Raw genomic sequence first — 25,489 nt, forward strand, 5'->3', positions numbered from 1 at the left:
TTCAAGCACTAATTTCAATAACTATCTCCAACAGTAATTGCGAGTTTCAGGATTCCACCTCTATCCGTCCTCCCAAATCTAAATTGTACCAAATTTAGTACCATTTATTACTTTTCGTACCCATAAATACAAATTTCCAAAACTTCCTCAATCCCACACTCCAACAGTAACCTTAACTCGAAATTTCAGGATTCCAGCTCTATTCGTTCCCCATATTCAAAACTACCAAACTACCTCAATCCTACAAAAACTACCTCAATCCTACACTCCATAAGTAAACTTTATCATAAATTTCAGGATTCCACCTCTATCTGTTCACCCAAATCCCAAATGTACCAAACTTAGTACCATTTAGTACTTTCCGTTTCCAACAGTATCCTTAATTCCAAATTTCAGGATTCCAGCTCTATTCGTTCCTCAAAATCCAAATTGAACCAAATTTAGTATCTATCGTACCCATAAGTACGAATTTCCAAAACTTCTTCAGTCCTACACTCCAACAGTAACCTTAACTCGAAATTTCAGGATTCTAGCTGTACCCGTTCACCCAAATATAAATTGTACCAAATTTAGTACTATTTAGTACTTTCCGTATCCATAAGTACGAATTTCCGAAACTACCTCAATCCTACACTCCATAAGTAATCTTAATTCTAAATTTCAGGATTACAGCTCTTTCCGTCCACCTAAATTTAAATTGTACCAAATTAAGTACCATTTAGTACTTTCCGTACCCATAAGTACAAATTTCCAAGACTAAGTCCAACAGTAATCTTAATTCAAAATTTCAGGATCCCAGCTCTATTCGTTCCCCCAAATCCAAATTGTACCAAATTTAGTACTTTTCGTACCCATAAGTACGAATTTCCAAAACTTCCTCAATCCTATACTCCAACAGTAACCTTAAATCGAAATTTCAGGATTCCAACTTTATCCGTTCACCCAAATATAAATTGTACCAAATTTAGTACATTTAGTACTTTCCGTACTCATAAGTATGAATTTCCATAACTACCTCAACCATACACTCTATCAGTAATCTTAATTCGAAATTTCAGGATTCCAACTCTATCCGTTCAACTAAATTTAAATTGTACCAAATTTAGTACCATTTAGTACTTTCCGTACCCATAAGTACGAATTTCCAAGACTAACTCAATCCTACACTCCAAAAGTAATTAAATTCCAAATTTCAGGATTCCAGCTTTATCCGTTCAACCAAATCCCATTTGTACCAAATTTAGTACCGTTTACTACTTTTCGTACCCATAAGTAAGAATTTCAAAACTACCTCAATCCTTCACTCCACCAGTAATCTTAATTCCAAATTTCAGGTTTCCATGTCTATCTAAATCCAAATTGTACCAAATTTGGTACCATTTAGTACTTTTCGTACACATAAGTACGAATTTCCAAAACTACCCCCATACTCAATCGTACACTTCAACGGTAATCTAAATTTCAAATTTCAGGTTTTCAGCTCTATCCGTTCACCCAAATCCAAATTGTACCAAATTTAGTACCATTTAGTACTACTCGTACACATAAGTACGAACTTCCACAATCATTTCCTTATATCAACACCACTTCCCAACCTTAATTGCCATACCAAATATGAAGATTGTAGCTATATCCGCTCAAAATATACAATTGGTACCAAATTTAGTAACTTTTCGTACACTTATAAGTCGAATTTCCAAAAACCCTTTGGTACATCTTTCTAAATCTCCATCAGTTACCCTCATTCCAAATTTCAGAATTCTAGCTCTTCCCGTTTGCCTAATACAAAGGGTACCATATTTAGTGCCTTTTAGTACTTTTCGTACCCTTCTAGGTGGAATTTCCAAAAACCCAGCCTTATCTCACCCCTACACACCGACAGCAACCCACAGTCAAAAATTCAGCTTTCTAGCTTCAGCGGTTTCGTCTGGGCGATGATATGTCAGTCACTCAGTCACTCACTCACTCACTAAGCTCTTTTATATATATAGATTTAGAAACCGAATTGGTGTTAACATAGAAACAATAGAACATTATTCTGTACAATTTTTAGAATCCAGAACCTTAGTTCATTAGCTTGTTACAGTTTTAGCTCTACTTGTTCACCCAATGTCAATAGTATTACATGTAGAAACCTTTCATACATTTAAAGGTGGATTTTAATAAACATTCTGATCCAATCTAAACAGTGATCCTCACAACAAATTTCAATTATCGATTCACCCAATACCAGTGCTTCAATATATAGTACTAGCAAAGTACCCGCTACTTCGTATGCGAAAAGGATATAACAACAAATAAACAATATATAATATGAAAATTGCGAATTTTTATCAATTTTTATTTAAGTACTGTTCGTCTCTTTTTCAAAAAGATCAGCCGTATCTCACCCTTACACATTAACAGCGAGACAAACGTTGAATAGCAATACTCACCAATATCAATCCTACACTGACTTGAATACAAAATAAAACCAGTAATCGTAATTCCAAATCTCAAGATTCCAGGTGTATCCGTTCATCCAATTCCAAATTGTACCATTTCGCACTCTTCGTACACATAAGTAAGGTTTTCGAAAACTACCTCAATCCTTCACTTTAACAGTAACCTAAATTCCACATTTCAGGATTCCAGCTCTATCCGTTCATACAAATACAAATTGTACCAAATTAAGTACCATTTAGAATTTTTGTTCCCATAATTACAAATTTTCAAAACTACCTCAGTACTATGTTCAAACAATAAGCTTAATTCCGAATTTCAGGATTCCAGATATATCCGATCACTCAAATCCAAATTTGGTACCATTCAGTACTATTAGTATCCAAAGTACGAATTTCTAAACCTACATCTATCAACACTCCAACATCAATTTTAATTCCGAATTTCACGATTCCAAATGTATTCTATCACTGAAATCCAAATTGTACCAAATTTAGTACTTTTCCTACACATAACAAAAAATTTCCAAAACTTTATCAATCCTACATTCCAACTCCTTATTCCAAATCTCGGGATTCCAGCTGTATCCGTTCACCAAATCCAAATCCAAATTTCTAAACCTACCTCTATCAACACTCCAACAGTAATCTTAATTCCGAATTTCAGGATTCCAAATGTATCCGATCACACAAATTGTACCAAATTTGGTACCATTTAGTACTTTCGTACCCATAACTAAAAATTTCAAAAACTTTATCAATCCTACACTCCAACAGTACTCCTTATTCCAAATCTCGGGGTTCCTGCAATATCCGTTCACCCAAATCCAAATTGTACCAGATTTGGTACCATTTAGTACTTTTCGTATCCGTAAGTACAAATTGTCTAAACTACCTCATTGCTATGTTCAAACACTAAGCTTAATTCCGAATTTCAGGATTCCAGATACATCCGATAACTCAAATCCAAATTTGGTACCATTTAGTACTATTCGTATCCAGAGTACGAATTTCCAACCCTACCTCTATCAACACTCCAACAGTAATCGTAATTCCGAATCTCACGATTCCAAATGTATCCCATCACTGAAATAAAAATTGTACCAAGTTTAGTACCATTTAGTACTTTTCCTCCGATAACTAAAAATTTCCTAAACTTTATCAATCCTACACTCCAACAGTACTCCTTATTCCAAATCTCGGGGTTCCAGCTATATCCGTTCACCCAAATCCTAAATGTACCAAATTTGGTACTATTTAGTACTATTCGTACCCTTGAGTACGAATTTCCACAACTACCTCAATCCTACACGCCAACAGTAATCTTAATTCCAAATTTCAGGATTACAGCTGCATCCGATCACCATAATCCTAATTGTACTAAATTTAGTACCATTTAGTACTTTTGTTCCCATAGGTCCGAAGTTCCAAACCTACCTCTATCCAACACTCCAACAGTAATCTTAATTTCGAATTTCAGGATTACAGCTGCATCAGATCACCGTAATCCAAATTGTACCAAATTTAGTACCATTTAGTACTTTTTGTTCCATAGACCCTAAGTTCCAAACCTACATCTATTCAACACTCCAACAGTAATCTTAATTTCGAATTTCAGGATTACAAATGTATCCGATCACCCAAATCCAAATTGTACCAAATTTGGTACCATTTAGTACTTTTCGTAGCCATAAGTACGAATTTTTAAAAGTATCCCAATTCCACACTCCAATTGTAATCTTAATTCCAAATTTCACTATTCCAGGTCTATCCGATCACTTAAATTCAGATTGTACCAAATTTGGTACCATTTAGTACTTTTCGTACCCAAAAGTACGAATTTCCAAAATACCTCTATCCTACATTCCGACAGCAATCCTAATTCTAAATTTCAGAATTCCAGCTCCATCCGTTCCCCCAAACCCAAATTGTACCTTATTTGGTACTATTTAGTACCTTTCTTACCCATATGTACGAATTTCGAAAACTACCTCCATCTCTCAAACCTACACTCCAACAGTAATAGTAATTCCAAATTTCAGAATTGCAACTTTGTCGGTTCGCCTAAATTCAAATTGTACCAAATTTAGTACCATTTAGTACTATTCGTACACATGAGTACACATTTTCAAAACCACCTCCTTATATCAACTCACCTTCTAAACCTTGATTTTCATTCCAAATTTCAAGATTTTAGCTCTATGCGTTCACGTAATAACAAATAGTACTAAATTCAGTAACTTTTAGTACTTTTCGAACACTTATAGTTCGAATTTCCAAAAACCCTTTGGTACACCTTTCTAACTCTCCATCAGTGACCCTTATTCCAATTTTCAGAATTCTAGCTCTTCGCGTTTGCCTAATACAAAGGGTACCATATTTAGTACCTTTTAGTACTTTTCGTACCCTTCCAGTTCGAATTTCCAAACACCGAGCCTTATCTTACGCCTACATACCAACACCAACCTACACTCAAAATTTCAAGCTTCTAGCTTCATCCGTTTCGTCTGGGCATTGATTATAAGGCGGTCAGCCACACAAATGAGACAATTTTTAGTACATTTTAGTGCTTTTCGCACCCTTGTAGGACGAATTTCCAAAAACCCAGCCTTATCGAGCACCTCGCCCCAAGACTAATCCTCACCCAAAATTTGGGAGTTCTATCTTCAGCCGTTTCGTCTGGGCGTTGATTCTTAGTCGGCCCCCCACACAAATTTGACCATTTTTAGTACATTTTAGTGCTTTTCGCGCCCTTGTAGGACGAATTTCCAAAAACCCGGCCTTATCGAGCACCTTCGCCCTAAGACTAATCCTCACCCAAAATTTGGGAATTCTAGCTTCAGCCGTTTCGTCTGGGCGTTGATTCTTAGTCGGCGGTCAACGGTCCCGATTATCTTATGATGCAAAAATAGGCTTGGGGAAACAAAACAATCTCCAAAACAACATAAAATCCAACCAATTTAGCGGATTAAAAAAATCAACATTTTTGTCTGAAAATTGGTAAAATTTTTAATATGGATCTTATAACGCTCTCCCTGGAAGGCACGTACCGCCAACGTAAGACAAATTTGGAAGAAGATTTCTTCACCTTGCCACTGATACCAATTATGTTAATGTACGTGGTCAGATAACAGAGTTATACGCTAATATATCCATAGAAACCCTATTTTAGGGCAGCTTTAGTCAGCGACGCACCATTTATAGTCTGGCACTAGATGGCAGCTAATTAATACTAAATAATCTTAGACCCATGACCTACTTTGGAAAATTATTCCCGAGGTGGGCACTGGTGGGCATCATGACTAAAACCTTAGGTCAAATTTAAGTACATGATCGAATTGGCATTACAAAATACACTAAGAAAATATGCAGCTAACTAGAATTCCACAACACGCTAAAACACTATTTTTTAATGAAAACAAGTAAAAAAGTGTCAGTCGGCTTTGCCGACAGATATATACCCTCAGCCAAAGTGAAGCGAAACTTTTACCTCCGGACAGATAGAATGTATTTCAGGTCTCTTCAGAATTTGGCCCTTTTTGGACATTTGAACTTGCTGACAATAATGTGGAATAGGTATTAACTGCGCTAAGACACAAATGTTGAACTTTTGTAGGGCAGTACTCTTAGGGAGGACCTATATTGGTCATTTTAGAAGTTTAACTAAATTTTGATAAAATATTAGGAGATCCAAAGTGATATATTTTAAATATTGGGGAGAAGTACCGAAAGTTGTGGATAATATGACGAAGACCAAATGTTGGACCAAATCGGTTGAACAGTTCGAGAGTTATCGTGTTCTTCGACCGCCACATATGGTGACATAGGGGTTTTTTTACACCTTTCGGACTGTTTTCGCAAGAAATATGGACTTACCCCTGAAAAAACATTTACCGTCGTGATGGTGGTAGCGTATGCAAATAGCTCCAACAAAAATCCAAGTGATTCGATTGCAGGTCTTAAAGTGAACTTATCCGAAATTTTGTGTGAGAGGTACCAGAAGGAGTAGACAAATTTAGTCCATATTCGAACCTGATCTATATCTGGTAAATATATTAGGATGTGCAAAGTATGGATTACATCGGTCACTCCCTTCAAGAGTTATCGTGCGCAAAATTTTTCCGAACATTTCTGATGTTCTGTGGGGGAGGTAGCTGAAGGAGTGGACCGATATAGCCCATCTTCGAATTTAAACTATGTTTTGGTAAAATATTACGAGGGCCAAATTTTGGACCGAATCGACAGATCCGTTCGAGAGTTATCTTGCGCTCCTACCACTACACAAGGTGTCGTAGGGGCTTTTTGCAACTTTCCGGCCATTTTCTCGGGAAGTATGGACTTGCCCCTGATGAAACTTGTACCTTCGTATAGGGAACAGTGAATACAAGATGTTACAACAAAAACCAAGGCGATTCGAGAGCAGGTCCTAAACTGAACTTTTCCGAAATTTTGTGTGGGAGGTACTCGAAGGAGTTTACCGATTGAGGCCATATTGGAACCTCATCTAAGTCTGATAGAAATTTCATAATGTGCAAAGGATGGACCAAATCGGTTACTCCCTTCAAGAGTTATCGCACGCACAATTTTTCCGAACATTTTCGAAGTTTTGTGGGGGAGGTACCGGAAGGAGTGGACCGATATAATCCATCTTTGAACTTGTACTAAGTTTGGACAAAATATTACGAAATCCAAATTTTGGACCGAATCGGCAGATCCGTTCGAAAGTTATCTTGCGCTCCAACCACTACACACGGTGTCATAGGGTTTTTTGTAACTTTCAGGCTATTTTCTCAGGAAGTATGGACTTGCCCCTAATAAAACTTACAGCGTCGTATAGAGGACAGCGAATACAACTTGCGTAAACAAAAATCAAAGCGATTCGAGACCAGGTCCTAAACTGAACTTTTCCGAAATTTTGTGTGGGAGGTACCCGAAGGAGTGGACCGATTGAGTCCATATTGGAACCTCATCTAAGTTTGGTAGAAATTACACGATGTGCAAAGTATGGACCAAATCGGTTATTCCCTACAAGAGTTATCGCGCGCACAAGTTTTGCGACAATTTTTGAACATTTGTGGGGGAGGTACCTGAAGGAGTGGACCTATATGGCCCATCTTCGAACTTAAATCGAATCTGGACAAAATATTTCGATACCCAAAATTTGAACCGAATCGATTGATCCGTTCGAGAGTTATCGTGCGCACCAGCCAGCCAGACAGACGGACAGACAGACAGACGGACGGACATTGCTAGATCTACTCAAAATTGTCTGAAACGGATATCGTACAAACATACTTGGGGTCTAAAACCATTATTTCGATGAGGCACGTTTTTCGTCGTATCAAAGTGTAAATACCCTCTTTAGCCTAAAGGCTGAGGGTATAATTAAGGTATTACCTCCTCCTTCAAAATCCACTATAATATTTTGCTAAACGCATTAGTTTCGCTATATTTTGAATATAGCCTTTTTCTGCGTATACAAATTCTGAAATTTGGTAAAAAAAAACCAAAAAGGCTACGACAAGTACTAACTTTGATAATTTGGAATAATTATATCAGCGTAAGCAAATTTCTAAAGGGTAGTATACAATAGCTGGTTTCGAATTACTAAATTATACAACACATTGAAGCACTGATACTAATGAACTGGTAAATCCAACGCTATGCAATTTCTTTCATAGGCAATGAACGAGCAAGTGGGATAAAACTGTAAAATTTGAGAAAAAGACCTGAGTTTGAAAAACAAAATTGTGTTTTTATTCTGAACGCTTAGAATGTACATATTGAAACGTAGACCTATGCGACATTTTTAGGAACGTTTTTACACCCAGAGGTAAGTACGATTTTTTGGAAAATATAACTAAAGTTTTACAAATAGTACTTGAATGAAATTGCAAGCCAAAAAAATAGGTAGTAGTACAACAAATTTTTCAGAGTTCACCATTTCGGTATTAAATATTGTTTGTTGTTGTTTTTTTTTCCTTTCCGCATGCGAAGTGGCGGACACTTTGCTAGTTTTCTATAAAACAAAACCATCTTGGCTTCTTTGGAAGAAGATATTTTGGCATTCTATAAGACTTTCTGGCTTTTCAGAAGGTCAAAATGGCTTCAATTGAAGGACCTTTACGGCCTTCCATTGAAGAAGTTTTTTCTTATCTTCTTATGTTTTAAAACAATAATACTTTTTGCTATTTTCTAACTGTTCTCATTTTTTAGAAGAATACCTGGTGAACCTTATAGTTATCTATACAAGATTACTTTTATGTTTTCTGTCGAAAATCATGTTTTTTGTAGGAAAATCTTTTGATCTTCCCTAGTAAAACTAATGTTCTTCAATAGAAGGATGAAGGCATTCTTTTATTCCATATAAAATGAATTTCTAGTCTTCTCTAAATAGAATAAACTCTGGTCCCCAATAGGAAGAAGACATGTGGGTCTCGTTTAGTAAAAACTTTTCCTATTTGGGTAGAGATGAATACTTGATGACTATAGAAAATAGGGAAGACGGCCCTTAATAACGTATGCAATAACATTATAAATAATGCTTTTTATGTATGCGACTAAATAACTTTCTATTTACAAGATTATATTATGTATGACCTATACCTATATATGTATAATACATACAGACAGTGTGTATGTATTTTCGTTTTAAGTAACTGTTCTATTCCATTGTAATATGTAATTCAATAACTAAGTTCATAAAGTTCAAAATTTTGCATAATTGAAATTTTTCATTACCCGAAGCTGAAAGAAAACCTCCCATTTGGTGTTGTACATGGTATGCAATTAAGAACCCCTGAGGTCATTACTAAAAAAAAGCCAAGCTTTTGTCTAATCTGAACAAAAAAAGTAGAAAAAAGGAATTTTCTTCCCAAAAAAGAACTGAAAGCAGAACTTCTTTTGTTGAATATTTTTTGTAGAAAATGTAACCCTCATTAAAGTTCAAAACTGACATGTAATACAAAAGCAAACTAGTTTTGAGGTGGAGGAATGTGCTAGAAACTTGTTTAAGGTATTAACTCACCTAGTTCGGTATAACTTTACACGTGTGTTCTTTCTGGCTGTGACCAAATGGATGTCAAAGAATTTCCCTCTACAGCAGAATATCACAATACCCATCCTTTGTGCAAACTTTAGGGAAAGATGACCACCATTCATTCTATTCTATTGTTTTCAAGTGGGATGGGAAGATGTTTGTACAGCTTACAAGAAAACAGCCCAAGAGGGATCTACAAGAAACAAGTTTCCTGGTTTACTTTGAGTTTTAGAGGTGGTGGATGTTTCGTCCTTTAAAAGATCTCCTCTAATTTCAATTGTTGTGTTCACAGCTCGGCATGCTGTTTGTCCTTTCTTGACGGTGTGCTCTCTCCTGCCACCAATTACCACTAATTTAAGAATCGTTTTTCATTTTAATAATGTCAATTCTTCACAGTTGTGTTTCTTCATCTTCTTAGCTCTCCCGGGTAGTATTCTTCATTTATGACAACTTCTCATCATAAAGATGTGAAGAGTCTTGTGTCATTTTTTGAAAATGTTCTTCCATTAATCATTCGTAATTAGCCTTTGTTATGATTTTTGCCCGAGGGCCAAATTCGATACTCTTTTCAGGAAAAACATTTTCTTCACTACCTTAAAGTGCTTAGCTATGCCGTATTTTTTTTTAATTTTTAACAAGGTTGTGATCTATGAAAGTGATCTACACAAATGTCAAATATTTTTGGGGGGAAATCATTTTTAATGATTTTTGTTTTTGATTTTAAGGTTAGGGTTATAAGGGGCACGTATTGGGTAATGTGGTCTATATTCCATGGCTCGTTAAAGGATAAACAATTGTGACGAAAATTATTAAAACTCTCTCAATCTTTGTGGTTGCGAAAAATATTCTTTAAAAAATCCACGCTTTGTGGGGGTCTGTTGGTGTTTGGGAAAAATATTCTTTAAAAAATCCACGCTTTGTGGGGGTCTGTTGGTGTTTGGGAAAAATATTCTTTAAAAAATCCACGCTTTGTGGGGGTCTGTTGGTGTTTGGGAAAAATATTCTTTAAAAAATCCACGCTTTGTGGGTGTCGTCTGTTGGTGGTTGGGAAAAATATTCTTTAAAAAATCCACGCTTTGTGGGTGTCGTCTGTTGGTGGTTGGGAAAAATACTCTTTAAAAAATCCACGCTTTGTGGGTGTCGTATGTTGGTGGTTGGGAAAAATATTCTTTAAAAAATCCACGCTTTGTGGGTGTCGTCTGTTGGTGGTTGGGAAAAATACTCTTTAAAAAATCCACGCTTTGTGGGTGTCGTCTGTTGGTGGTTGGGAAAAATATTCTTTAAAAAATCCACGCTTTGTGGGTGTCGTCTGTTGGTGGTTGGGAAAATATTCTTTAAAAAATCCACGCTTTGTGGGTGTCGTCTGTTGGTGGTTGGGAAAAATATTCTTTAAAAAATCCACGCTTTGTGTGGGACGACTGTTGGTGTTTGGCAAAAATATTCTTTAAAAAATCCACGCTTTGTGGGGGACGACTGTTGGTGTTTGGGAAAAATATTCTTTAAAAAATCCACGCTTTGTGGGGGACGACTGTTGGTGTTTGGGAAAAATATTCTTTAAAAAATCCACGCTTTGTGGGGGACGACTGTTGGTGTTTGGGAAAAATATTCTTTAAAAAATCCACGCTTTGTGGGGGACGACTGTTGGTGTTTGGGAAAAATATTCTTTAAAAAATCCACGCTTTGTGGGGGACGACTGTTGGTGTTTGGGAAAAATATTCTTTAAAAAATCCACGCTTTGTGGGGGACGACTGTTGGTGTTTGGGAAAAATATTCTTTAAAAAATCCACGCTTTGTGGGGGACGACTGTTGGTGTTTGGGAAAAATATTCTTTAAAAAATCCACGCTTTGTGGGGGACGACTGTTGGTGTTTGGGAAAAATATTCTTTAAAAAATCCACGCTTTGTGGGGGACGACTGTTGGTGTTTGGGAAAAATATTCTTTAAAAAATCCACGCTTTGTGGGGGACGACTGTTGGTGTTTGGGAAAAATATTCTTTAAAAAATCCACGCTTTGTGGGGGACGACTGTTGGTGTTTGGGAAAAATATTCTTTAAAAAATCCACGCTTTGTGGGGGACGACTGTTGGTGTTTGGGAAAAATATTCTTTAAAAAATCCACGCTTTGTGGGGGACGACTGTTGGTGTTTGGGAAAAATATTCTTTAAAAAATCCACGCTTTGTGGGGGACGACTGTTGGTGTTTGGGAAAAATATTCTTTAAAAAATCCACGCTTTGTGGGGGACGACTGTTGGTGTTTGGGAAAAATATTCTTTAAAAAATCCACGCTTTGTGGGGGACGACTGTTGGTGTTTGGGAAAAATATTCTTTAAAAAATCCACGCTTTGTGGGGGACGACTGTTGGTGTTTGGGAAAAATATTCTTTAAAAAATCCACGCTTTGTGGGGGACGACTGTTGGTGTTTGGGAAAAATATTCTTTAAAAAATCCACGCTTTGTGGGGGACGACTGTTGGTGTTTGGGAAAAATATTCTTTAAAAAATCCACGCTTTGTGGGGGACGACTGTTGGTGTTTGGGAAAAATATTCTTTAAAAAATCCACGCTTTGTGGGGGACGACTGTTGGTGTTTGGGAAAAATATTCTTTAAAAAATCCACGCTTTGTGGGGGACGACTGTTGGTGTTTGGGAAAAATATTCTTTAAAAAATCCACGCTTTGTGGGGGACGACTGTTGGTGTTTGGGAAAAATATTCTTTAAAAAATCCACGCTTTGTGGGGGACGACTGTTGGTGTTTGGGAAAAATATTCTTTAAAAAATCCACGCTTTGTGGGGGACGACTGTTGGTGTTTGGGAAAAATATTCTTTAAAAAATCCACGCTTTGTGGGGGACGACTGTTGGTGTTTGGGAAAAATATTCTTTAAAAAATCCACGCTTTGTGGGGGACGACTGTTGGTGTTTGGGAAAAATATTCTTTAAAAAATCCACGCTTTGTGGGGGACGACTGTTGGTGTTTGGGAAAAATATTCTTTAAAAAATCCACGCTTTGTGGGGGACGACTGTTGGTGTTTGGGAAAAATATTCTTTAAAAAATCCACGCTTTGTGGGGGACGACTGTTGGTGTTTGGGAAAAATATTCTTTAAAAAATCCACGCTTTGTGGGGGACGACTGTTGGTGTTTGGGAAAAATATTCTTTAAAAAATCCACGCTTTGTGGGGGACGACTGTTGGTGTTTGGGAAAAATATTCTTTAAAAAATCCACGCTTTGTGGGGGACGACTGTTGGTGTTTGGGAAAAATATTCTTTAAAAAATCCACGCTTTGTGGGGGACGACTGTTGGTGTTTGGGAAAAATATTCTTTAAAAAATCCACGCTTTGTGGGGGACGACTGTTGGTGTTTGGGAAAAATATTCTTTAAAAAATCCACGCTTTGTGGGGGACGACTGTTGGTGTTTGGGAAAAATATTCTTTAAAAAATCCACGCTTTGTGGGGGTCGACTGTTGGTGTTTGGGAAAAATATTCTTTAAAAAATCCACGCTTTGTGGGGGACGACTGTTGGTGTTTGGGAAAAATATTCTTTAAAAAATCCACGCTTTGTGGGGGACGACTGTTGGTGTTTGGGAAAAATATTCTTTAAAAAATCCACGCTTTGTGGGGGACGACTGTTGGTGTTTGGGAAAAATATTCTTTAAAAAATCCACGCTTTGTGGGGGACGACTGTTGGTGTTTGGGAAAAATATTCTTTAAAAAATCCACGCTTTGTGGGGGACGACTGTTGGTGTTTGGGAAAAATATTCTTTAAAAAATCCACGCTTTGTGGGGGACGACTGTTGGTGTTTGGGAAAAATATTCTTTAAAAAATCCACGCTTTGTGGGGGACGACTGTTGGTGTTTGGGAAAAATATTCTTTAAAAAATCCACGCTTTGTGGGGGACGACTGTTGGTGTTTGGGAAAAATATTCTTTAAAAAATCCACGCTTTGTGGGGGACGACTGTTGGTGTTTGGGAAAAATATTCTTTAAAAAATCCACGCTTTGTGGGGGACGACTGTTGGTGTTTGGGAAAAATATTCTTTAAAAAATCCACGCTTTGTGGGGGACGACTGTTGGTGTTTGGGAAAAATATTCTTTAAAAAATCCACGCTTTGTGGGGGACGACTGTTGGTGTTTGGGAAAAATATTCTTTAAAAAATCCACGCTTTGTGGGGGACGACTGTTGGTGTTTGGGAAAAATATTCTTTAAAAAATCCACGCTTTGTGGGGGACGACTGTTGGTGTTTGGGAAAAATATTCTTTAAAAAATCCACGCTTTGTGGGGGACGACTGTTGGTGTTTGGGAAAAATATTCTTTAAAAAATCCACGCTTTGTGGGGGACGACTGTTGGTGTTTGGGAAAAATATTCTTTAAAAAATCCACGCTTTGTGGGGGACGACTGTTGGTGTTTGGGAAAAATATTCTTTAAAAAATCCACGCTTTGTGGGGGACGACTGTTGGTGTTTGGGAAAAATATTCTTTAAAAAATCCACGCTTTGTGGGGGACGACTGTTGGTGTTTGGGAAAAATATTCTTTAAAAAATCCACGCTTTGTGGGGGACGACTGTTGGTGTTTGGGAAAAATATTCTTTAAAAAATCCACGCTTTGTGGGGGACGACTGTTGGTGTTTGGGAAAAATATTCTTTAAAAAATCCACGCTTTGTGGGGGACGACTGTTGGTGTTTGGGAAAAATATTCTTTAAACAATCCACGCTTTGTGGGGGACGACTGTTGGTGTTTGGGAAAAATATTCTTTAAAAAATCCACGCTTTGTGGGGGACGACTGTTGGTGTTTGGGAAAAATATTCTTTAAAAAATCCACGCTTTGTGGGGGACGACTGTTGGTGTTTGGGAAAAATATTCTTTAAAAAATCCACGCTTTGTGGGGGACGACTGTTGGTGTTTGGGAAAAATATTCTTTAAAAAATCCACGCTTTGTGGGGGACGACTGTTGGTGTTTGGGAAAAATATTCTTTAAAAAATCCACGCTTTGTGGGGGACGACTGTTGGTGTTTGGGAAAAATATTCTTTAAAAAATCCACGCTTTGTGGGGGACGACTGTTGGTGTTTGGGAAAAATATTCTTTAAAAAATCCACGCTTTGTGGGGGACGACTGTTGGTGTTTGGGAAAAATATTCTTTAAAAAATCCACGCTTTGTGGGGGACGACTGTTGGTGTTTGGGAAAAATATTCTTTAAAAAATCCACGCTTTGTGGGGGACGACTGTTGGTGTTTGGGAAAAATATTCTTTAAAAAATCCACGCTTTGTGGGGGACGACTGTTGGTGTTTGGGAAAAATATTCTTTAAAAAATCCACGCTTTGTGGGGGACGACTGTTGGTGTTTGGGAAAAATATTCTTTAAAAAATCCACGCTTTGTGGGGGACGACTGTTGGTGTTTGGGAAAAATATTCTTTAAAAAATCCACGCTTTGTGGGGGACGACTGTTGGTGTTTGGGAAAAATATTCTTTAAAAAATCCACGCTTTGTGGGGGACGACTGTTGGTGTTTGGGAAAAATATTCTTTAAAAAATCCACGCTTTGTGGGGGACGACTGTTGGTGTTTGGGAAAAATATTCTTTAAAAAATCCACGCTTTGTGGGGGACGACTGTTGGTGTTTGGGAAAAATATTCTTTAAAAAATCCACGCTTTGTGGGGGACGACTGTTGGTGTTTGGGAAAAATATTCTTTAAAAAATCCACGCTTTGTGGGGGACGACTGTTGGTGTTTGGGAAAAATATTCTTTAAAAAATCCACGCTTTGTGGGGGACGACTGTTGGTGTTTGGGAAAAATATTCTTTAAAAAATCCACGCTTTGTGGGGGACGACTGTTGGTGTTTGGGAAAAATATTCTTTAAAAAATCCACGCTTTGTGGGGGACGACTGTTGGTGTTTGGGAAAAATATTCTTTAAAAAATCCACGCTTTGTGGGGGACGACTGTTGGTGTTTGGGAAAAATATTCTTTAAAAAATCCACGCTTTGTGGGGGACGACTGTTGGTGTTTGGGAAAAATATTCTTTAAAAAATCCACGCTTTGTGGGGGACGACTGTTGGTGTTTGGGAAAAATATTCTTTAAAAAATCCACGCTTTGTGGGGGACGACTGTTGGTGTTTGGGAAAAATATTCTTTAAAAAATCCACGCTTTGTGGGGGACGACTGTTGGTGTTTGGGAAAAATATTCTTTAAAAAATCCACGCTTTGTGGGGGACGACTGTTGGTGTTTGGGAAAAATATTCTTTAAAAAATCCACGCTTTGTGGGGGACGACTGTTGGTGTTTGGGAAAAATATTCTTTAAAAAATCCACGCTTTGTGGGGGACGACTGTTGGTGTTTGGGAAAAATATTCTTTAAAAAATCCACGCTTTGTGGGGGACGACTGTTGGTGTTTGGGAAAAATATTCTTTAAAAAATCCACGCTTTGTGGGGGACGACTGTTGGTGTTTGGGAAAAATATTCTTTAAAAAATCCACGCTTTGTGGGGGACGACTGTTGGTGTTTGGGAAAAATATTCTTTAAAAAATCCACGCTTTGTGGGGGACGACTGTTGGTGTTTGGGAAAAATATTCTTTAAAAAATCCACGCTTTGTGGGGGACGACTGTTGGTGTTTGGGAAAAATATTCTTTAAAAAATCCACGCTTTGTGGGGGACGACTGTTGGTGTTTGGGAAAAATATTCTTTAAAAAATCCACGCTTTGTGGGGGACGACTGTTGGTGTTTGGGGAAAATATTCTTTAAAAAATCCACGCTTTGTGGGGGACGACTGTTGGTGTTTGGGGAAAATATTCTTTAAAAAATCCACGCTTTGTGGGGGACGACTGTTGGTGTTTGGGAAAAATATTCTTTAAAAAATCCACGCTTTGTGGGGGACGACTGTTGGTGTTTGGGAAAAATATTCTTTAAAAAATCCACGCTTTGTGGGGGACGACTGTTGGTGTTTGGGAAAAATATTCTTTAAAAAATCCACGCTTTGTGGGGGACGACTGTTGGTGTTTGGGAAAAATATTCTTTAAAAAATCCACGCTTTGTGGGGGACGACTGTTGGTGTTTGGGAAAAATATTCTTTAAAAAATCCACGCTTTGTGGGGGACGACTGTTGGTGTTTGGGAAAAATATTCTTTAAAAAATCCACGCTTTGTGGGGGACGACTGTTGGTGTTTGGGAAAAATATTCTTTAAAAAATCCACGCTTTGTGGGGGACGACTGTTGGTGTTTGGGAAAAATATTCTTTAAAAAATCCACGCTTTGTGGGGGACGACTGTTGGTGTTTGGGAAAAATATTGTTTAAAAAATCCACGCTTTGTGGGGGACGACTGTTGGTGTTTGGGAAAAATATTGTTTAAAAAATCCACGCTTTGTGGGGGACGACTGTTGGTGTTTGGGAAAAATATTCTTTAAAAAATCCACGCTTTGTGGGGGACGACTGTTGGTGTTTGGGAAAAATATTCTTTAAAAAATCCACGCTTTGTGGGTGTCGTCTGTTGGTGGTTGGGAAAAATATTCTTTAAAAAATCCACGCTTTGTGGGTGTCGTCTGTTGGTGGTTGGGAAAAATATTCTTTAAAAAATCCACGCTTTGTGGGTGTCGTCTGTTGGTGGTTGGGAAAAATATTCTTTAAAAAATCCACGCTTTGTGGGTGTCGTCTGTTGGTGGTTGGGAAAAATATTCTTTAAAAAATCAACGCTTTGTGGGGGTATGTTGGTGTTTGGGAAAAATATTCTTTAAAAAATCCACAAAAGTTGGCACTGAAAGTTCAGGTTTTCTAAAGAAAATCCATAAAAATAAATTCTATAAAAATTAATCCCCATACAATGTAAATCAAAGAAAAAAATCGAACTAATGAAGGAAAATAATCTTTAAAATAATAAAAGATTTAAATATCAAAGCCAGAAAGACAGAAAGAATGTGAAGATTAGAACAATAGAGGGATTTAATTACACACACAGCGTCAACTACAACAAATACTTCTACACTAATACAAGAAGGGAGACAGACAGACAAAAGGAATGATGTAAAGTTATTTCACATGGAGTTTTACAATTAAAAGCGTACAGCATAACAACAACAATAATGACATCAAGCGAAAACTAGAACTATGGCAGGAGGATATTCACAACTGCACAACAACAAAAATAACTAAAGGAATTCCCAACTTTTTCAAACAACAATTCAAGATATAGGGTATGGCAATGGGATGTGCCCAGCAGAATGTGGGTACCTTGAGTGAACAAAACAATAAGGACAGCAAAATTGTATTTCAAAGTAATGTCATTGAGCGGAATGGGAAAAAGTAGTTTGTAAAAGAAATCAACCCTCTTTGGATTGAAGAAAAATGCAAGGAATAGCATCAGCGCACCCTAACTGTAATTATGATAGAAGAACTAGCAACGCGCTCCCCCAGTTGTTGAAGTTGTGTGCCTTGTCTTTTGCTGGTCTTTCTTGGCCTCTTAAACGTTGATATGACATGGTTTGATTCGGTTTTTTGGATTGTCTTTAATCTTCACAGGAGGTAAACGAATCCACATTAGATATCTGTAGTTAAGGAAGAGGTACACCTAGGGCAGATATGTTATATAATCCAATTGAATTTATTTCCTTTTAATAAATTTTAATTGATGTATTTTTTGTAGATTTAAAAAATATTTTTCCAACCACCAATTGAACCCCACAAAGCGTGGATTTTTTAAAAAATATTTTTCCCAAACACCAATTGAACCCCACAAAGCGTGGATTTTTTAAAAAATATTTTTCCCAAACACCAATTGAACCCCACAAAGCGTGGATTTTTTAAAAAATATTTTTCCCAAACACCAATTGAACCCCACAAAGCGTGGATTTTTTAAAAAATATTTTTCCCAAACACCAATTGAACCCCACAAAGCGTGGATTTTTTAAAAAATATTTTTCCCAACCACCAATTGAACCCCACAAAGCGTGGATTTTTTAAAAAATATTTTTCCCAACCGCCAATTGAACCCCACAAAGCGTGGATTTTTTAAAAAATATTTTTCCCAACCACCAATTGAACCCCACAAAGCGTGGATTTTTTAAAAAATAATTTTCCCAACCACCAATTGAACCCCACAAAGCGTGGATTTTTTAAAAAATATTTTTCTTAACCACCAATTGAACCCCACAAAGCGTGGATTTTTTAAAAAATATTTTTCCCAACCACCAATTGAACCCCACAAAGCGTGGATTTTTTAAAAAATATTTTTCCCAACCACCAATTGAACCCCACAAAGCGTGGATTTTTTAAAAAATATTTTTCCCAACCACCAATTTAACCCCACAAAGCGTGGATTTTTTAAAAAATATTTTTCCCAACCACCAATTGAACCCCACAAAGCGTGGATTTTTTAAAAAATATTTTTCCCAACCACCAATTTAACCCCACAAAGCGTGGATTTTTTAAAAAATATTTTTCCCAACCACCAATTGAACCCCACAAAGCGTGGATTTTTTAAAAAATATTTTTCCCAACCACCAATTGAACCCCACAAAGCGTGGATTTTTTAAAAAATATTTTTCCCAACCACCAATTGAACCCCACAAAGCGTGGATTTTTTAAAAAATATTTTTCCCAACCACCAATTGAACCCCACAAAGCGTGGATTTTTTAAAAAATATTTTTCCCAACCACCAATTGAACCCCACAAAGCGTGGATTTTTTAAAAAATATTTTTCCCAACCACCAATTGAACCCCACAAAGCGTGGATTTTTTAAAAAATATTTTTCCCAACCACCAATTGAACCCCACAAAGCGTGGATTTTTTAAAAAATATTTTTCCCAACCACCAATTGAACCCCACAAAGCGTGGATTTTTTAAAAAATATTTTTCCCAACCACCAATTGAACCCCACAAAGCGTGGATTTTTTAAAAAATATTTTTCCCAACCACCAATTGAACCCCACAAAGCGTGGATTTTTTAAAAAATATTTTTCCCAACCACCAATTGAACCCCACAAAGCGTGGATTTTTTAAAAAATATTTTTCCCAACCACCAATTGAACCCCACAAAGCGTGGATTTTTTAAAAAATATTTTTCCCAACCACCAATTGAACCCCACAAAGCGTGGATTTTTTAAAAAATATTTTTCCCAACCACCAATTGAACCCCACAAAGCGTGGATTTTTTAAAAAATATTTTTCCCAACCACCAATTGAACCCCACAAAGCGTGGATTTTTTAAAAAATATTTTTCCCAACCACCAATTGAACCCCACAAAGCGTGGATTTTTTAAAAAATATTTTTCCCAACCACCAATTGAACCCCACAAAGCGTGGATTTTTTAAAAAATATTTTTCCCAACCACCAATTGAACCCCACAAAGCGTGGATTTTTTAAAAAATATTTTTCCCAACCACCAATTGAACCCCACAAAGCGTGGATTTTTTAAAAAATATTTTTCCCAACCACCAATTGAACCCCACAAAGCGTGGATTTTTTAAAAAATATTTTTCCCAACCACCAATTGAACCCCACAAAGCGTGGATTTTTTAAAAAATATTTTTCCCAACCACCAATTGAACCCCACAAAGCGTGGATTTTTTAAAAAATATTTTTCCCAACCACCAATTGAACCCCACAAAGCGTGGATTTTTTAAAAAATATTTTTCCCAACCACCAATTGAACCCCACAAAGCGTGGATTTTTTAAAAAATATTTTTCCCAACCACCAATTGAACCCCACAAAGCGTGGATTTTTTAAAAAATATTTTTCCCAACCACCAATTGAACCCCACAAAGCGTGGATTTTTTAAAAAATATTTTTCCCAACCACCAATTGAACCCCACAAAGCGTGGATTTTTTAAAAAATATTTTTCCCAACCACCAATTGAACCCCACAAAGCGTGGATTTTTTAAAAAATATTTTTCCCAACCACCAATTGAACCCCACAAAGCGTGGATTTTTTAAAAAATATTTTTCCCAACCACCAATTGAACCCCACAAAGCGTGGATTTTTTAAAAAATATTTTTCCCAACCACCAATTGAACCCCACAAAGCGTGGATTTTTTAAAAAATATTTTTCCCAACCACCAATTGAACCCCACAAAGCGTGGATTTTTTAAAAAATATTTTTCCCAACCACCAATTGAACCCCACAAAGCGTGGATTTTTTAAAAAATATTTTTCCCAACCACCAAATGATTTTTTAAAGAATATATTTCCCTTCCAATAACATTTCCTCTGAAAAACAACAAAAAAATTTCATTCCTTTACATCTATGCCCCTCTTAGTGATCTACAATGCTATCATCATAGTTTTTCCATGCTATGCTTTGTCTAACCATTCCTTTGTTTCCAATACCACTTGGGTGACACTGATGACAAACCGTGAAAAGACAATAATATGATGCCGCAGCCAAGGGTGAATGTTTCCCCTTTTTCATACAAAAGAAAAAACAAGAGAAGCCAAAGGAAAAACATAAAGGACACAAGAAATGTTTCACTGTTGTTGCTAACTCGCTGCTCCCTGTAATGTAAGATTTTTCTTCACTCCATTCTTTGTCTCTTCTAACCCTCTGTCGTTTTAAGCGTGATGCTTGAATTGATGCCAATCCACTTACGACGGTAACAGTTGCAATTTTACTGCAAAGGATTCTCAGTAGAATTGCTGATGTTTTTTAAGAAAAACAATTTTGGTGGTTGTAGCAGATTGTGCCCATGTGTGTGTGTGGAACACGTGCTACTCGACAATGTCAATATTTTACATGGATTTGCGAAATTATTTATGAGTAGCTTGTTGTGGAATAAAAGGGAGTTCTTGGTCGATTTTTCTTTGTACTTTTGACTATGGAGTTGTCAGACGTAAGGGGGAAAGTATCTGCATAGCAACAACAAGGTAAAAAGTTTAAATTTGAAGTTAATTCTCATCGCAAGAAGTACTGTACACAAAACTAACATTTTTAATGAAATTCGATGGAATTTCTCTTCTTCGTAATCAAATCTGCACCACATACTATAAACAAGTAGAAAGAAGTGTTTATAGACGAGCTTAGTGGTATCTGTATAGGCGACGTGGCGAGAGTTGTCAACGAGTCCAAAGAGACTTCCTCCAGCTCGTATATAAAGATTTCATTTAACTCGCATATAAAGACCACCTCAGCTCGTCTATAAGGACTACCTTCAGCTCGTATATAAAGGCTCCTTTCAGGTCGTCTACATATGGGCCCATGGAAAAATATTCATTAAAAATCCCCTTTTATGGCTCTGTTGGTCCATGACAAAAATGTACCCTAAAAATCCCACATTGTGGCTCTGTTGGTCCCTGGAAAAATAATTCGCTAAAAATACCCATTTGTGGCTCTATTGGTCCGTTGAAAAATAATCCTCAAAAATCCCCATTTGTGTCTATGTTGGCCCATGAAAAAATATTCTTCAAAATTCCCCATTTGTGGCTCTGTTGGTCCGTGGAAAAATATTCCTTAAAAATCCTCATTTGTGGCTCTGTTGATCCATGGAAAAATATTCCCTAAACTCAACAAGCATGGCTCTGTTTATCCATGGAAAAAAATTCCTTAAAAATCCCCGTTTGTGGCTCTGTTGGTCCATGGACAAAATATTCCCTAAACTCAACACGCATGGCTATGTTGGTCAATGGAAAAATATTCCCTAAAAATTCCCATTAGTGGCACTGTTGGTCCATGAAAAAATATCCCCTAAAATCAACACTTATGGCTCTGTTGGACCATGGAAAAATATTCCTTAAAAATCCCCATTTGTGGCTCTATTTCTAAAAATCTTCATTTGTGGTTCTGATGGTCCATGGAAAAATATTCTTTAAAAATCTCCATCTGTGGCTCTGTTGGTCCTTGGAAAAATATTCGCTAAAATCCCTGAAGTCTATAAAGACTCCCTTCAGCTCGTATATAAAGGCTCCTTTCAGCTCGTCTATAAAGACTCCCTTCAGCTCGTCTATAAAGACTCCCTTCAGCTCGTCTATAAAGACTCCCTTCAGCTCGTCTATAAAGACTCCCTTCAGCTCGTCTATAAAGACTCCCTTCAGCTCGTCTAGAAAGACTCCCTTCAGCTCGTCTAGAAAAACTCCCTTCAGCTCGTCTATAGAGGCTTGCTTCAACTCGTCTATGAAGACTCCCTTCAGCTCGTCTATAAAGACTCCCTTCAGCTCGTCTAGAAAGACTCCCTTCAGCTCGTCTAGAAAGACTCCCTTCAGCTCGTCTATAAAGACTCGCTTCAGCACGTCTATAAAGACTCGCTTCAGCTTCAGGTTGTCCCAAAATCTCCCTTTATCTTCTCTATAAACACCCCCTTTTCCTCAATTTCAATTAGCCTTCATGATACTAAGTCATCACTATGTCACCACAATGACATTGTAAAGCTCAATACCAATTAGACCTTGAAAAATGTACACCATTAACCTTAATTTCTCTGTTCTGTCGTTTAAAAATCCTTTGCAACCTCGAAAGCTCTCGACAAACAACCTTCTTAACTCATGTTTGGAAGTTCGCGCCAAAATGCAATCATTTCAAGCTTTATCATAACTTGCCAGGCAGCCAAACAGGCTGTGGTGGTAGCCTACATGCAATGTTTATGTGTTCGAGAGTTGTTTATTTACAAAATAAACAACCAACCATAAACTGGTTTCTTCACTGGTTGCTCCAAGCTGCACACCCCAACATTGTGAATGGTTGCTGGCTGGGTGCATTGTGGCAACGATGCTTGCATAAATTATGAAAACAACTACTAAAAATATAGAACAAACACGTTTAGAAGTCGTGTGTTTTCTTTAATTCTTTTAGGCTGCTGTGCTGTGCCGTAAAACAAATTTGAAAAGATTTGGTGCTACTGCATTTAGAGATGGTGGTGACGGTGGAGGAGATGACGAGCAATGGCCGTTCATTGAAGACAAGATAATCTATGACCAAAAAAACAAAAAATGCGTGTCCCCCATTGTTTTTCTGTTTGTTTCCTCTACCACACAACCGCACAGCTCCATACACCAGAAACAATAACAACAATCATAAACAACAAAATGCCAGATGTTCACGTTTTCAATGGATAAATGTTGAATGTTGCCCTTGTTGCTGGCTGGCCAATACCAACAGAGCACAAACAACAATATTGGAAAATTCAAGAGCAAGTTCAACAATAAGAATACAAAGAATACAATCAAGAAGCTTAGAAGTTATTTACTTACTTTTTTATGACATTATTATTCCCAATTCAATTCCATGATATATTTAAAATGTTTTGATATTTAAATGTTCGTTATGGATGGGATGACTAAGCACTGTTTTTGTTTCTATCCCAAAACAATTGGCAATTGGAATTTACAAAACAAAAAGCTGGGATATTGGATTAGTTTTGTTAACACTTTTCGATTTTATAAACACTTCGAGGTTATGCACTTTCAATTTGCTTAAAAGAAGGTAAAAATAAATATATTTTTTAACAATTTTTTTTTCAACAATTTTCGGTGTAATTTGTTAGGTTTTTGTAAAAGTCTGTCTTCAGTAAATAAACCATAGACTAATAAATTCATAGACATTTATTTGCTCTCAGCATTTATCTTCGAAATTTTCGAAAATTGGTAGATGGCGTTAGTAGGTGTTAGTAGTTTTATTTAAAGTTACTATATATTTTAAACTAATTATTCTGATAAAAGACAAAATATGGATAATCTTTGGCCAGATCTACATCCTCATATAAACAAATCCAAAAAAAGTTTGCAATTTAACCCAAAAAATTGTGTGAAAAGATCAGGTACTGTGCATACCGGCGACATCTACAAAAAAGAAGCACACTACAACTCTCTTCGTCTATGAATTTATTAGTCTATGAATAAACAACATGCGAACAGGTGTGGAATGAAGGAATAACTAAAAAATAAATAGCTCAATGATGCCACATCGCCGAACTCAATGCAGAAGGAGAAAATGTCACTACTGCAGTGATGCCATTAATATTTTCGAGTTTTGAAATGCCAGATTATCGGTTCTTAACTGGGTTAATTCCCCGTTTGCACTTAACCGGACTAATGCTAAGTTTACATTTACGAAATCCACTCGATTTCATCTGTCCATTCCATAGCCCAAACGTCAAATGAAATCTCATCTGAAATCCATTGGATTTCATTTGACGTTTAACCTATGGATTTGACAGATGAAATCGAGTGGATTTCGTAAATGTAAACATAGTTAATGCTTACATATACGAAATCCATTCGATTTCAACTGTCAATTCCTTTGCGTATACGTCAAATGAAAACTCATCCGAAATCCATACCAGCAAAAAAAATGGAAGTTGTGCAATTGGAGTTATGATTTCACAACATCTTTCTATGTAGTCCAACAGAGTTATGAAAAATGCACTCCGTTCGATACATTTTATAAGCTGTTGCTTTAGAGATCCCTACAAAACAAAAACAGTTGGTTGATCCCTACCCGTCGCTGCCGACATAATTTCTTCAAAAGAGACACAAGTGTGAATATATTTCGAAGAATTTCTTATAAAATAAAAAAATACAAACTAAAGTTGAGAACCTTTTTTGTGGTAATTTACGAGACGGACATTTTTAATGGAGTGGTGTTGGAGTCGAAAGCTGAACTAGTGATGGGAAGGCAACATAAAAAACCTTAGGGGGTAGTTTACACTATATGTAAATGTCATATGACACGAAATAAAAACATTAAATATCTACTCACGCAGGCAATGTGGAGACGAAATTTTATTACATTTTTGCTGGTGTGGACGCAAAAAGTAAATGGTGTAAAGAAAATACCCAATATTGCACATACATATTAGCGACTATATAATGATGGAAAATTTCATGTCATATGATGATATGATATCATGATGATAGGATGACGAACCAAAATCAGTTGCGCTTGGATTAAATGGAGAACGGAGCAAGTACACTCAATTGTGATTGAATTTAATGGAAACTTTTTTAATTTGTGTTTATATAATAAAGTTCTTTGTATTCTTGTTTTACACAAATAATAAATGCATTTTATTTATTCTGGGATATTTCGCAATAGCTTGCATTT

General features: G+C 36.8%; 1 protein-coding gene across 2 annotated transcripts in view; it reads right to left on the reverse strand.

Moving 5' to 3' along the window:
- The window catches only part of REPTOR (repressed by TOR), a 172,013-nt gene extending 148,049 nt beyond the window's left edge, over positions 1-23,964 (reverse strand). Inside the window, exon 1 of one of the 2 annotated variants that reach the window (XM_073980466.1) lies at positions 23,638-23,964. The gene's annotated coding sequence lies outside the window, so the exon portion shown is untranslated. The remainder of the gene's footprint in view (positions 1-23,637) is intronic. The other variant, XM_073980474.1, reaches the window with a different exon arrangement.
- Positions 23,965-25,489: the final 1,525 nt, after the last annotated feature.

Source organism: Musca autumnalis, unplaced genomic scaffold (genome assembly GCF_047663935.1).
Source record: "Musca autumnalis isolate F117 unplaced genomic scaffold, ASM4766393v1 scaffold_1, whole genome shotgun sequence".
Lineage (NCBI taxonomy): Eukaryota > Metazoa > Arthropoda > Insecta > Diptera > Muscidae > Musca > Musca autumnalis.